General features: G+C 39.6%; 1 protein-coding gene across 6 annotated transcripts in view; it reads left to right on the top strand.

Moving 5' to 3' along the window:
- CSTPP1 (centriolar satellite-associated tubulin polyglutamylase complex regulator 1) overlaps positions 1–15,973 on the top strand; it is a 233,356-nt gene that overhangs the window by 7,842 nt on the left and 209,541 nt on the right.

The following is a 15,973-nucleotide window of genomic DNA, read 5'->3' as shown; positions in this document are numbered from 1 at the left end:
AAAGATGATTGAGAAGATAAACTTGTGGAGTTCCTTATAGGGAAGGTATTTTGTAAATAGAAAACACTGTTATTATTCTCCTTGATCAAATTTCCCCAACAAATGGAGTTGATAAAAGCTACCTCACAGAGGGTTGAGAGGCTGAATTAATTAATATATGTCTAGTATCTTAAGAGTAAACTATTTAATGAAACCTAAAATTGATTGTCTTTCTTGATAGTCTATGAACCACCAGACCTGCTGTTTAGAAACATGATTGTCTTCTAAAGTCTCACATAGGCAGTCTTTGCCTTCTCTTCAAGGGTTGGCATGATAAAGAATAGTGAATGTACAGGCAAAAGATAGGTTAAATCTTCAGGGAGAACAGCCTTGCCTTTTTTCTTTTCAAGGTTATATTTACAAATAGCCTTTGGAGTCTTGCTAATCTTTGTTACCATGCCTGAACATAGGGACTGTTTTGACCTTTGTTCTTCCAATAAATATTTATTTTTGATATCATATTTCTAAATGAGAAACAAACTTAGAAGGAAAAGAAGTGGTTGAATTTGTCTCACATTATAAATTTTTTCTTATCTTTCCTAGGATGGTAAGAGAAAATAACTTTTTTTTTTGAGACAGAGTTTCGCTCCATCACCCAGGCTGGAGTGCAATGGCACAATCTCAGCTCACTGCAACCTCTGCCTCCTGGGTTCACGCAATCAATTCTCATGCCTCAGCCTCCCGAGTAGCTGGAATTATAGGTGCATGCCACCATGCCTGGCTAATTTTTGTATTTTTAGTAGAGATGGGAGTTTCGCCATGTTGGCCAGGCTGGTCTCAAACTCCTGATCTCAAGTGATCCGCCCACCTCGGCCTCCCCAAATGCTGGGATTACAAGCATGAGCCACCGTGCCCGGCCTGAAAATAACTATTATTGAAGGACCTGACATCAGGCTCTCCAACTGGAAAGTTCTCAAACTTAGCCAAGTGATTAAAAACAGCTTTGGCTGTTCAGAATTTAATCTTTTGTTTTCAATTACAGTTAGTAGTATTTGGGTAACTTCATTTCCCCGATTTCATTTGCTGTTAGGTGACACAAAAAGGGGAAAGACGTTTTCTTTTCTTTTTTTTTTTGAGATGGAGTCTCGCTCTGTCACCCAGGCTGGAGTGCAGTGGCGTGATCTTGGCTCACTGCAAGCTCCACCTCCCAGGTTCACGCTATTCTCCCGAGTAGCTGGGACTACAGGTGCCCGCCACCTCGCCCGGCTAATTTTTTGTATTTTTAGTAGAGATGGGGTTTCACCGTGTTAGCCAGGATGGTCTCGATCTCCTGACCTTGCGATCCGCCTGCCTCGGCCTCCCAAAGTGCTGGGATTACAGGCATGAGCCACCACGCCTGGCCTAAAGACTTTCTTTTAAATTCTAATCCCTTAGGCAGGGATCATGTCTCATATATATATTTTTTAATACAGAGATGATGTTTCAACTTTTAAGTAGTAAAGCTGCCTAAATACTGTCTTAAGTGGAAACTGTTTTCTTTTTTTCTTTTTTTTTTTTTGAGTTGGAGTCTCACTTTGTTGCCCAGGCTGGAGTGCAATGGCCTGATCTCGGCTCACTGCAACCTCCACCTCCCAGGTTCAAGCAATTCTCCTGCCTCAGCCTCCCGAGTAGCTGGGATTATAGGCGCCTGCCATCACGCCCAGCTAATTTTTGTATTTTTAGTAGAGATGGGGTTTCACCATATTGGCCAGGCTGGTCTCTTGGTCAGGCTGGTCTTGAACTCCTGACCTCATGATCCACCTGCCTCAGCCTCCCAAAATGCTGGGATTACACGTGTGAGCCACCACGCCTGGCCCGGAAACTGTTTTCAAATAGGTGTTCTTCATATGCCATCGAGAGTAATTCTCATATTCAGGAGGACTGAAGGAGACAGCAGTCTCCTTCAGTCCTCACAGCAGGTAGACACCAGGCTGATCCCACTTTTCTTTGAGGAAACTGGGATTTAAGTTATATAACTTGTCCAAGGTCACTGAGCTAGTATGTCTGGAGCTGAAGTTTGAATGAAGTTTATCTGACTCTAAAGCCAGTATTGTTAGCCACTTTCTTTCAGGTTTTGTAATTTCTAAGAGCCTTCTTTCCCATTCAGTTCAATACAAATTTAAGTGTCAGAACTTAAATTCAGTAGAAAATTCTACAGAATATACGATATATTCCTTAGACTCTTTTTTTTTTTTTTTTTGGAGACAAGGTCTCACTCTGTCGTCCAGGCTGAAGTGCAGTGGCATGATCATGGCTCAGTGTAGCCTCGACCTCCTGAGCTCAGGTGATCCTCCCACCTCAGCCTCCCAGGTAGCTGGGACTATAGGAGTGTGCTACCATGCCTAGCTAATTTTTAAATTCTTTGTTTGTTATGTTGCCCAGGCTGGTCTCGAACTCCTGGGCTCAAGTGATCCACCCACCTTGGCCTCCCACAGTGCTGAGATTACAGATGTGAGCCACCATACTCTGCCAGATTGTTTTAATATATAGAAGATAATTTAACATTTTATTGGTGAGGTGGTGTCATTATTTTAGACCTAATTTATTATATTGTGCTATAAATATGTTATAACATTTACCCATGAAGATGGATGTTATTTTTTTTATGAATGAGAAGAAGTGGTGGCTCAAATAAGTAAATTTTCCATTTATATAGATAGCAGTTACTGAAGCTGTTATTTGATTCTAATTCTTCTAATTTGAAATTAAGTGGTTTAGGTGCCACTCAATGTTAAATTCTAATTTATAGCTATTAATTAATAAGAAGACATCTCCCTGCTCCCCCACCAGTACTTACCATTCCCTTCTCTCCAAACTAATGTTTCCTACTGAGTCAGTAAGCTGTTGAGGTCTACTGAGGTTTGTTTGGCACTTCAGGTGGTTTGGTGCTCCTAATCTTTCAGGGTATTAGGGTGAGGGCTGAGCTGGTGTTATAAAAACAAAACAAAACAAAACAAAAAACCTCCACCACTTAACTCCCCCTCCCTCCCAGTGCAATGGCTCATACAAGAAGCACTTTCTTTCTTTCTTACTTAATCCAAATCCAGGATGTGAAAGGCAGGGTCTGCTTTAGGAAGTCATCATTGGATTTCAGCTAGCAGAGCAGTCATTCTGTCTGAAACACATGGTTTCCAAGGCTGCCTCAATTGTAGCCATTTCCAGCCAGTAAAAGGGGAAGCAGTGAATCCAGGGCAAGGACCTTTTAGGCAAGTGAAGCCGAAGATGCAAACATCACTTGTGCTCACACTTCATAGGTGAGAACTTAATAAGGTCCCTGCTAACTGCCAACGAGGCAGGGAATTTTAGTGTAATGGACAACCGTGTGCAAGAAGAATGGCAGCGTATTTTTGGTGGTACACAAACAAGAATCTGTCATACCTAGTATATGCGGCAGAGACATCTCCCCTACTCAAGGCAAGTTGTATTGTTGGTAGCCGCTTGCCCTTATTCACAGGTGAAGCTCAGATGTGCTGGTCAGTACTTGGTTTTTCTCCTCTACCTCTACCTCTTGAAGTACAAAGTTATTTTATCCCTGGTGCCTGTCTCTGAGTTCAGTTGCTCCCTTTTTACAATGGTTATTATTTTCTTAACTTTATGTTGCCTGTCATTTCTCTGTGTCACTTCCTGTCCTTTGTAAACATTTCCAATAATCAGAATAGTTCCTTTCTATACTCTAGTGAGTCGTTCACCTTAGTGAGAACATGTAATTTTAGAATTTTTAGTTCTTTATAATTGGTTTGTTGCTGGGCGTTGGAGGTTAACTTTGCTGCTAAATCATTTTATTTTTCTATTGAGAGTTAGAGACCCATTGTAGAAACCAAAATCTTGTTTCCAGAGAGCTAGTTTTACAATAAAGAAAGATATTTATCTTCCTAGACTGGAGAGTGATTGGTAAGAGATTTAGGAGGAGAGTAAGAAAAAGGCAGTGCCACAGACACTGGGGACGTGGGGGTGGAGAGTTTCAAGATGGAGGAAGTGTTCAATGATACCAGATGCCTCAGAGAGGTCAAAGAAGATACGGGCTGCAAGGCAGGTTGTTAGTGGCATTAAGGGAGGTTTTCATGGAGTAGTGTGGCAAGATGCCTGATTTTGCTGGATTGAAGAGTAAATGGGAGGGTGAAGGCGTTGAGAATAGGCTAGATTCGTTTCAAGAAGTTTGACCAATTAGGGAAAGGAGGAGAGGGGGTGATAGCAAAAGGAGGAAGAGAGAGTTTATTGTTTTTAGTTTTTAGATGGGAGAAACTTGAGTATGTTTTTAGGCTGAAGGGAAAGGAACCATTGTACAGGGAGAGAGGGAAGATCCAAGGGAAGGAAAGGATGATGAATACTTGATGGAACATTTTTAGAAGTACTAGGAAATTTAGGATCAAAGGCAGAGGTGCAAGGCTATTTTGAAGTTGGGAGTCAGGACCATATTTATCCAGAAGGCACTGTTTGTGTGGTGCCTAACCTACAAACTGTTATGGGATCTTTGAAAATATTTGAGACCTAAAAGAAAATTTATCAACCCTAAAGTATGGATAGATGTTTTATTATATGTGTATAAAACAATATAATGTCAACTTTCATTATTACATGTAATATTGACAGACATTTTACCATATTTGAAAGCAATTCATAGTAAGAATTTTCTCAATTAGGAAGAATTCCCAAGTGAGAAATCAGGTCTTAAGGTGATCTTAAAACCACTTCACATAGCATAATTATATTTGAACAACAGAGGTAGGAAGTAAGGGTGATGAAGGACACGGTTAAACTTAGAAATGGAGCTAGAAATTGGTGTTCTTTGCCTGATGACCTCTTCTTTGTCTGAAGTAAGAATCAAGATTATCTTCTTAGAGTTAGGGAAGCAGAAGTAAAAGGCTTGAGGAGAGCAAAGAAAGTTTGTATTAGGTACTGGGGGAAAGAAGAAAAATAGCTCGACTAGGGCCAAGTACAAGTATTCTGAGCTACATTAAAGCATGTGAAGTAAGGCTGCATAAATCATTTTAAAAAAAGAAGTAACTAAGAATGCTAACAGGAGCAAAGTTGACTATGGAAATTGGTAAAAGAAAAAAATACAAAAGCATTACAAAATAATAATTAGAAGAAACAGTTGAAAAACTCTTTTAGGAAAACATGATGTCACAAATAATGCATAAGAAGAGGGAGGATTCGGCTGGACGCAGTGGCTCATGCCTGTAATCGTAGCACGTTGGGAGGCTGAGGCTGGTGGATCACTTGAGGTCAGGAGTTTGAGACCAGCCTGGCCAACGTGGTGAAACCCCATTTCTACTAAAAATACAAAATTTTGTTGGGTGTGGTGGCAGGTGCCTATAATTCCGGCTACCCAGGAGGCTGAGGCAAGAGAATCGCTTGAACCCCGGAGGCAGAGGTGGCAGTGAGCCGAGATCGTACCACTGCACTTCAGCCTGGGCAACACAGTGAGACTCTGTTTTGAAGAAAAAAATAAATAAATAAATAAATAATAAAATAAAAAAGAAGAGGGAGAATCCAGAGAGTGCAAAATTCCACTTTTTCCATTGAAGAAAGTTCAAAGAATTGCTGGATTTAAAGTTTTTGATGTTTATGTTTCTTAACTACAGAATTTAAAAAATCAAATGGGTCTATAAGAGTTATAACCAAAAAAAGCAGTACCCTACACCATAACCTTCTCACCCCGAAGTCTCACTCCTCAGAGGAGGTCATTTTCTTTTCTTTTTTTTTTTTTTTGAGTACCAATAAGTCTTTATTTATTCATTGTATTTTCCCAGGGAAAGGAGAAGGGAAGGGAAGAGTCAGCATGTGTTAAAAAATGATTAGAAAATGGGAAAGGAAGTACCCAGTACAGCAAAATCAACCATCAAATAAACACACCCCAGTGATGGAGTCACCAAAGCCCAAAGGGGCTCAGTCTCCTGCAGTTCAGGAATGAGGGAAAAGGATCAGGAAAAAAACAGACAGGTACAGGCTTTCCTACCCTCCCTCCCCATAAATTCAAGACTTTACACAAAGCGTTGGTTTCTAGCAGTAAACATGGAGTTACATTCGTTCGTCTCCTATTAAACAATCTTGTGGCCACTTTGACATAAGTTTCTAGCACCTGCATAAAAGTTCCTGAGTGACTTGGATATACATTCATATTCCCTTTCTTGGCCTCCTGACCCCACTTTCTACATGGAAGGTCCCCAATTGCATCTCTTTACTTTAGGATTAGAAATTAAAATTAAGTAGGTTTGATCCATCCAGAATACAGTAGTGTATTTTTGTTTTGTTTTGTTTTGTTGTTTTTTTTTTTTCGAGACAGAGTCTCGCTCTGTAACCAGGCTGGAGTGCAGTGGTGCGATCTCAGTTCACTGCAACCTCTGTCTCCCGGGTTAAAGCGATTGCCCCGCCTCAGCCTCCTGAATAGCTGGGACCACAGGTATGCGCCACCACACCCGGCTAATTTTTTTGTATTTCAGCAGACACGGGGTTTCACCATGTTGGCCAGGATGGTTTTGAACTCCTGACCTTTTGATCCGCCCGCCTCAGCCTTCCGAAGTGCTGGGACTACAGGCGTGAGCCACCGCGCCCAGGCTACAGCAGTGTCTTAAGTGTTTGGCATGAATACATCAAGAAATGGTCGGCCCAGCATGGTGGCTCATGCCTGCAATCCCAGCACCCTGGGAAGACAAGATGGGCAGATCACCTGAGGTCAGGAGTTCCAGACCAGCCTGGACAACACGGCGAAACCCCGTCTCTACTAAAAATACAAAAATTAGCTGGGCGCGGCGGGTGCCGGAAATCCCGGCTACTCAGGAGGCTGAGGCAGGAGAATCGCCTGAACCCAAGAGGCAGAGGCTGCAGTGAGCCGATCACGCCACTGCACTCCAGCCTGGGCGACAGAGCGAGACTCCATCCCAAAAAATAAAAAAAAAAAAAGAAAGAAATGGTAACGGTCTTGACTTAGGAGGTTGGGAACAAGGGATGGAGGGTTTTCCTAGCTTCAGGATTTTTGCATACATCGTTTAAGAGTTGTGGAGACACTCCAAGCATTAAATGTGTATGTGTGTGGGTGTTTTTTTCGGGGGTGAACAGAAAAGAGGGCAGGGTAGAAGACAAGTTTTTAGGACAGAAGGTCTGGTCTAATAGGTAATAGGGGAAAGGGAATACAAAAGAAAGGATGGTTCAAGATCCCCACTTTAAGAAGAGGGCCCCCCAAACTAATGTTTCAGATCTTTTTGCCTGGTGCAGAACCTTCTGTCAAAGATGCTTTGGCTATTTTTCTCTCAATACAAAAAGAAGTTTGTAAACAAAACCCCCAAAGAACACGGAGGAAGACCAATACATTATATTTACACAAACTAGGCCACCTAGCAATCAACTTAGTGAAGTCCTACAAAGCCCAGACAAATACAGTAACTTGGGGGGGCAGTATTTAGGGGAGACAAGAACCCAGGATCAGACACACACCACCCAATGCGTTCTATTGCATTTGTCCTGTTTCAACAGTGAGGTAGGTTTGCGGTGATCTCACAGCATGTAAACGAAACCCCCTTTTTCGAGGAGGCCATTTTCAAATTTTTCAGCAATAAAAACAATTTTTTTTTGCTGTGTATTTTAAAATAACATGCTTAAATTGCTCTTCTTGATTTTTCAGTTTTAGATATTATTTAATGACTTTATATTATAGAAGATGAGGAGTTCTCTTATACTACTCAATTTCCCTTCTTCCTAGTCTTCCAACAAAATTATTATAATTTTTGGTTAAATCAATATTCAGTATTTATTATGACTGTGAAAATTATACATATGTATACACATATACATAGTATATATGTATATATATACACATAGTATACAACATATATATGTAAAATATATATAATATAGTATACTATGATTACATTTCTCCTTTTTGAACTTTTTTTTCATTTTCCTGCAATTAATAATTGCCTTTCCTTTTGTGCATGGTTTTCTATGGACTTGTCCCCCAGACTTTATAGCCTAAGGTCAGTTCAAACACATCAGGCATCCTCTCAGTTTCAATTTCTTTTCTTCAAGATAACTTTTCTGAAGTACTTCTTCATCTAACTGGTCCCCCTGCTTCAGTCTGGCCTGGTTGCTCTCTAAATCCTTCATCTTTATCATGGGTATTACTTCATTCTTCATCCTTACATGGATATTACTTGTCTTGCTTAAGTAAGTTTTAGTGCATATTTCCTAAAGCCTATGTCTTCCTTTTTCCTTACATGCTCCTTCTTTTTATTAGATTGCATCCTCTAGTAGCTTTCTGAGAAAGGGTGCATGCAAAGTAATATTTTAGGGAATCTTCTGTTTATGAAAATGACTTTATACTACCCTTACCCTTGATTGATAGTTTAGATAGGTATAAAATTCTGTGTTGGAGATAATTTTCCCTTAGAATTTTTAAAGCATTTCTCCTCTATCTTTTAGCTTTCTGTATTGCTATTGAATGATCTAATGCCATTCTGATCTGTGATATTTCATGTAGTTTTACATTGGTGTGGATCTTCTTTCATTGTCTTGAGATCCTTTCAGTGTAGAAATTCATGTATATCAGTTCTGAGAAGTTTTCTTGAATTATGTGTTTAATATTGTCTCATCTCTGTTCTATCTCTGGAACTGTTGTTTCTTAGACATTGGACTTATGGATTTATGCTCTAATTTTTCTTGTTTTTCTCTTTTCTATCTTTTTTGATTTTTATATGTTATATGAATATTCTTAACCTTTCCAATCCTTTTGTTGAATATCAAAAATATCTATTGTATTAGCCAGGGTTCCCCAGAAAAACTGAACTAATAGGATATGTAAAGACCTAGATACATAGCTATATAGATATACAGCTGACCCTTGAACAACACGGATTTAAATTGTGTGATCCACTTACACACAGATTTTCTTTGCCACCTCTGAGACAGTAAGATCAACCCCCTCCATTTCTACCTCCTCAGCCTACTCAGTGTGAAAACAACGATGAAGACCTTTATAATGAATGATCTACTTCCACTTAATGAATAGTAAATATATTTTCTCTTCCTTGTGATTTTCTTTTTTTTAAATTTTAAATTATTATTATTGTAGAGATGGGATCTTGCTTTGTTGTCCAGGCTGGTCTTGAACTCCTGGCTTCAAGTGATTCTCCCGCCTTGGCCTCCCACAGTGTTGGGATTACAGGCAAGAGCCACCACGCCTGGCCCCATAATTTTCTTAATAACATTTTCTTTTCCCTAGCTTACTTTATTGTAAGAATACAGTATATAATACATATACAAAATATGTGCTAATTGACTGTTTATGTTATTGGTAAGGCTGCCAGTCAAATGTTGGCTATTAATAGTTATGTTTTGGAGGAGTCCAAAGTTATATGTGGATATTTTTTCTTTTCTTTTTATAGAGATAGAGTCTTGCTATATTGTCCAGGCTGGTCTTGAACTCCTGGGTTCAAGCATTCCTCCCTCCTTGACCTCCCAATGTGCTGGGGTTACAAGTGTGAGCCACTATACCCAGGCCCCACTTTGTTGAAGGGTCAGCTGTATAGATTTATTATGGGAATTGGCTGACATGACTATGGAGGCTGAGAAGTCCCACCATTTGTGCCTGCAAGGTAGAGAACCAGGAAAGCCAGTGGTGTAGTTCAGTCTGAGTTCATAGGCTTGAGAAGGTAGGGGTGAGGAGGAGCAGTGTGCTGGTATAAGTTCCAGAGTCTGAAAGCCCGAGAACCAGAAGCCTTGGTGTCCCAGGGCAAGGTAAGAGGGAGAATTTGCCTTTCCCCCTCTGCCTTTTGTTCTGTGTGGGCCCTCATTGGGTTAGATGGTGCCCACCCACATTGGTGAAGGTGAATCTTCTTTATTCAATCTACTCATTCAAATGCTAGTCTCTGCCAGAAAGTCTCTCACAAATACAACCAGAAATGATGTTTTACCAGCTATCTGGGCATCCCTTAGCCCAATCAAGTTGACATAAAAAAATTCATCAATTATGGTAGATTTGATGATTTAAATTTCTACTCCATTTAAAAAAGTTTGTTGAATTCCTAAATATAAGACTTTATCTTGCCTTTCTGAGAATATTAATTGTAGAGTTTCTTTTTTGTTGTTGTTTTATTGGTTTTTTTTTTGCACATGAATGTCTTCTACATTTTCTTTTTCTCCTGAGTTCTTTTTTTCTAGTTTTTAAATGTGTTTTTCATATACAGACTTTTCTCAAGTTTTTGAAGCTACTTGTTTAGGAAAGGGTCTTGCAGATCAATATATAGAGTTTTATGTAATATTCCTGTTTTTAGTAGGGCACCTCTGTCTTCAAACTATTCTTGGTGTTCCCAAGTTCAACATCCTTCTGATTCAACTTCTCAATAGAGAATAAACCTTTAATTTTAAACCTGGGTGGAGGAGGAGTAGTAACTTTACTATATAAGGTTGGGAAGAGGATCTAGAAATATAACTGCTTCTTATGTAGACTTTTAACCCAATTTTCCATTTTTACCTTTACTTACTCCCATGGCTTTAGAGGTACCTGATACCTACTGTTCCTAAGCCTTTCTGATGTTGTATAAGAGGGTGTGCTTGTTTTTTGTTCCCTTTCCTCAGTATAGCCACTTAAGTTTTAGCTTTTTTTCTGTTCGTAAAATAAGTTGTGTGTCTAATTTCCATTTTCCAAAATTTTTAACATTTCTTATCTGCTGCCATCTTAACTTCAACTCTATTTTTATAAATCTGTGTCTTCTTTTATTGAGATATGCTTAGCATACCAATTCAGTGGGGTTTAAATTTTTTTTTTTTTTTTTTTTTTTTTTGAGATGGAGTCTTTCTCTGTAACCCAGGCTGGAATGCAATGGTGCGATTTCAGCTCACTGCAACCTCCACCTCCCAGGTTCAAGCAATTCTTCTGCCTTAGCTTCCCGAGTAGCTGGGATTACAGGCACACGCCACCACACCTGGCTAATTTTTGTATTTTTAGTAGAGACAGCGTTTCACCATGCTGGCCAGGCTGGTCTCGAACGCCCGACTTCAGGCAATCTGCCCAACTCGGCTTTCCAAAGTGCTGGGATTATAGGCGTGAGCCACTGCACTGGGCCTAAATAATTTTTTGAAAGACACAGAGTCTCAATATATTGCCCAGGGTGATCTTGAACTCCTGGGCTCAAGTGATTCTCTTGCCTCAGTTTCCTGTGTAGGTGAGATTTTTTAGTATACTATGCATGACGCCACAGTGCCTGGCATTTTTTCGTGTACTCACAAGGTTATGTAACTACCACCATGATATAATTGCAGAACATTTTTATCACCCCATAAAGAAACTTCATACCAATTAGCAGTCACTCCCATTTTACCTTCTCCACAACCCCTGGCAACCACTAATCTAATTTCTGTCTCTATGAATTTGCCTATTCTAGATATTGCATACAAATGATAATTATTATACAATATGGGGTTTATTGTGTCTGGCTTCTTTCACTTAGCATAATGTTTTTAAGATTCATCGATGTTTGCTGGGCACAGTGGCTCACCCAGCACTTTGGGAGGCCGAGGTGGGTAGATGACCTGAGGTCAGGAATTCAAGACCAGCCTGGCCAACATGGTGAAACCCCGTCTCTACTAAAAATACAAAAAATTAGCCAGACGTGGTGGCGGGCGCCTGTAATCTCAGCAACTCAGGAGGCTGAGGCAGGAGAACTGCTTGAATCCAGTAGGCAGAGGTTGCAGTGAGCCAAGATTGTGCCACTGCACTCCAGCCTGGGCAACAAGAGCAAAACTCTGTCTCAAAAAAAAAAAAAAAAAAAAAAAAAAAAAAGATTCATCAATTGTTCTAGGGTATTTCAGCACTTCATTCCTGTTGTGGCTAAATAATATTTTTTGATTGTATGGGTACATCACATTTTGTTTATTCATTCATCACTTGATGGACCTTTGGATTATTTTCACCACTTGGATTTTATGAAAATATTGCTGTGAACATCTGTATACAAGTTTTTGTTCGAACACCTTTTTTCATTTCTTTTAAGCATATACCTAGGTGTGGAATTTCTAGGTCATTTGGTAACTCTATGTTTAACTTTTTAAAGGATTGCCAAACTTTTTCAAAGCAGCTGCTCCATTTCATCCACCAGCAGTATATGAGGGTTCTAATTTCTCCATATCCTTTCCAACACTTGTTGTTGTTGTCTTTTTTATTATAGCCATCCTAGTGCATGTGAAGTAGTATCTCATTGTGGGTTTGTTTTGCATTTCCCTAATGATTAATGATGTTGAGTGTCTTTTCATGTGTTTTTTGCTAAGGGTTTGTCTTCTTGGAGAAATGTCTACTCAAATCTTTTGCCTCTTTTTAATTGGGTTGAGGTTAAGATGGCAGTTCAGATCTGGACTGTTGAATTGTAACAGTCTTTACATATTCTGGATACTAGACCCTTATAGATATATGATTTGCAAATATTTTCTCCCATCTTGTGGGTTGTCTTTTTACTTTCTTAGTAGTGTCCTTTGGAGTACAGTTTTTAATTTTGATGAAGTCCAATTTATTTTTTCTTTGGATATTTATGCTTTAGGTGTTATATCTAAGAAATGGTTACCTAAACCAAGTTCACAAAACTTTGTACCTATTTTTTATCCTAAGAGTTTTATAGTATTAGCTTTTACATTTAGGTTTTTGATCCATTTTAAAATGGCTTGAGGTAGGAGTCCAAAATCACTTTTTTACATATGAGTATCCAGTTGTCCCAGCACCATTTTAAAAAAAGACTGTTCTTTCCCCATTGAGTGTTTTTGGCACTGTATTAGTCCATTCTCACACTGCTAATAAAGACATACCCAAGACTGGATAATTTATAAAGGAAAAAGGTTTAATTGATTCACAGTTCAGCATGGGTGGGGAGGCCTCAGGAAGTTTAGAATCATGGCAGAAGAGGAAGCAAACACGTCCTTCACATGACAGGAGCAAGGAGAAGTGCTGAGCAAAAGGGGGAAAAGTCCCTTATAAAACCATCAGCTCTTGTGAGAACTCTCTATCACAAGAACAGCATGGAGGTAATCACCCCCATGATTCAGTTACCCCACTGGGTCCCTTCCATGGCACGTGGGGATTATGGGAGCTACAGTTCAAGATGAGATTTGGGTGGGGACACAGCCAAACCATATCAGGCACTTACGTCAAAAATCAATTTGCTATAAAATATAAGGGTTTATTTATAGACTCTCAATTCTGTTTCGTTGGTTTCTATGTCTGCCTTATGCCAGTACCACACAGTCTTGGTTACTGTAGCTTCGAATAAGTTTTGAAATTGGGGATGTGAATCCTACAACTTTGTTCTTCTTTTTCGAGATTGTTTTGGTTATTCTGGGTCTTTTGCATTTCCTTATGAATTTTAGGATCGGCTTGTCAGTTTCTCTCCAAAAAGCCAGCTGGGATTTTGATAGGGATTGTATTGATGTTGTAGGTCAGTTTGTGGAGTGTGCCATGTTAACAATATTAAGTCTAACAACCTACGAACATAGAGTCTTTCCTATTATTTAGGCCTTTAATTTCTTTCAACAATGTTCTATAGTTTTCATTGTATAAGTCTTATACTTCTTCGTTAAATGTGTTCTTAAGTATTTCATTTTTATATTATCATAGTTAGCACTGTTTTCTCTATTTCACCTTTGAATTGTTCATTGCTCATATATAGAAATATAGTGCCAGCCTGGGCAACATGGCGAAACCCCATCTCTACTAAAAATACAAAAAATTACCTGGGCTTGGTGGTGCTCACCTGTAGTTCCAGCTACTCAGGAGGCTAAGGTGGGAGAATCACCTGAACCTGGGAAGCTGAGGCTGCAGGGAGCCGTGTTCACACTACTGCACTCCAGCCTGGGCAACGGGAGTGAGACCCTGTCCAAAAAGGAAAAATGATCTTGTATCTTGCAACATTGCTGAACTAGTATATTAGCTCTAATAGTTTCTTAGATTTCTTAGGATTTTTTATACCAGATAATGTCATCTGCAAGTAGAGATCATTTTACATCATCCTTTCCAATCTGGATGCGTATTTTTTTTTTTCTTACCTAATTGTGCTGGTTAGAACCTGCAGTAGAATGTTGAGTAGAATTGGCAAAAGTGGACATCTTTGTGTTGTTTCTGATACGAGGAAAGCACATTTTGTCTTTTGCCATCAAGTATAGTGTTAACTAGGGGGGTTTTGTAGATATTCTTTATCAGGTTGAGGAAGTTCCCTTTTATTCCTAGTTTGTTTAGTTTTAGTTTTAGCTTTTTTTTTTTTTTTCATGAAAGGATGTTAGACTTTGTCAAGTAGTTTTTCCACATCTATTGAGATGATCAGGTAGTAGCGTTTAAGTCTTTTTAAAATCCCTTCAGTGATATTTTAGCAGAGGTTTTGGAGGGAAAAAAAGGAAAACATATTTAATCTGATATATTTAACTGTAAGATACAAAGAGATTTAAAAAAAAGATATTAGGGGCCGGGCTGAGGAGGCCTAGATGGGCAGACCATATGAGGCCAGGAGTTCGAGACCAGCCTGGCCAACATGGTGAAACCCGTCTATACTAAAAATACAAAAAAAATTAGCTGGGTGTGGTGCACACACCTGTAATCCCAGCTACTCGGGAGGCTGAGGCCTGAGAATCGTTTGAACCCTGGAGATAAAGGTTGCAGTGAGCTGAGATCGCGCCACTGCACTCCATCCTGGGCAACAGAGTGAGACTCTGTATCAAAAAAAAAAAAAAGATATTAGGAAAGAATGTAGTTTGTTTGAAGTTGGTCATAGCTAGACCAACTAGCTATGACCAACTACTAGACCATAGCTAGACCATAGTTTAAGAAATTTGGAAATTTAGAAAAGATAACTGCTTGATCATGCTAAAACACCTAATTCATTATTTTTAAATGTATAATTAAAATAAGAAATAACAACCTATTATCCCTCAAAGAAAAAGGAAAAGTATAGGTTTTTATTCGATGACTCAGCAGTTTTCTATCTGGTCTCCTTACCTTCAATTCTTTCTCTTTATTTCTATCAGAGCTATCTTTCTAAAACCTAAATTGGATCTGGTTAAAATCTTTCACTAACTCCCCATGTTAGTATGGCATACAAACCTTGTGATATGGCAGCTTTTTTCCCTCCGTCTAGCACAATTCTTCCATCAAACAGTTTTCTCCAGCTATGCCGAACAATCTACAGTTCCAGAATTCACAGTGTCTTCTATTTTTTTTATTTATTTATTATTTTTTTTTTTTGAGATGGAGCCTCGCTCTGTCACCCAGACTGGAGTGCAGTGACACGATCTCGGCTCACTGCAAGCTCCGCCTCCTGGGTTCACGCCATTCTGCCTTAGCCTCCCGAGTGGCTGGGACTATGGGCGCCCGCCTCCATGCCTGACTAATATTTTGTATTTTTAGTAGAGACGGGGTTTCACTGTGTTAGACAGGATGGTCTTGATCTCCTGACCTCGTGATCCGCCGGCCTCGGCCTCCCAAAGTGCTGGGATTACAGGCGTGAGCCACCGCGCCTGGCCCACAGTGCCTTCTCTTATCTCTGGGCCTTAATACGGACTGTTTTGTTTACTTAGAACTGTAATTCTCAAACTTTTTGGTTTCAGGATCTCTTTACACTTTTAAAAATAATTGAGGATTTCATTGAGCTTTAGGTAGGATATATCTATCAAATTGTTACTGAAACTCCAGGGGTTTGGTATAGGTCCCATTGCTTGCCCCTCAGAAAGCTGATCACTGAGACTACGAGTATTGCCAGGGAACAAGGCTTTAATCGGGTGCTGAAGCTGAGGACATGGGAGATCAGTCCCAAATTCATCTCCCGGGACCGACTAAAATTGGGGGTTTCTATAGCAGGGAAGAAATGTAACCATGTGTGGGAAAATGGGAATTAGGGAGGGCTAAGGAAAAGGAATTGGTCAGTAGGAAGCAGATGGTTGGACAGGTAATCATGACAGGTGAGTGTGCAAATTTTAAGACGGGGGGGTC

Source organism: Pongo abelii, chromosome 9, assembly GCF_028885655.2.
Source record: "Pongo abelii isolate AG06213 chromosome 9, NHGRI_mPonAbe1-v2.0_pri, whole genome shotgun sequence".
NCBI classification, from domain to species: domain Eukaryota; kingdom Metazoa; phylum Chordata; class Mammalia; order Primates; family Hominidae; genus Pongo; species Pongo abelii.
The sequence above is the reverse complement of the archived record's forward strand: the minus strand, read 5'-3'. Positions and strand labels throughout refer to the sequence as shown.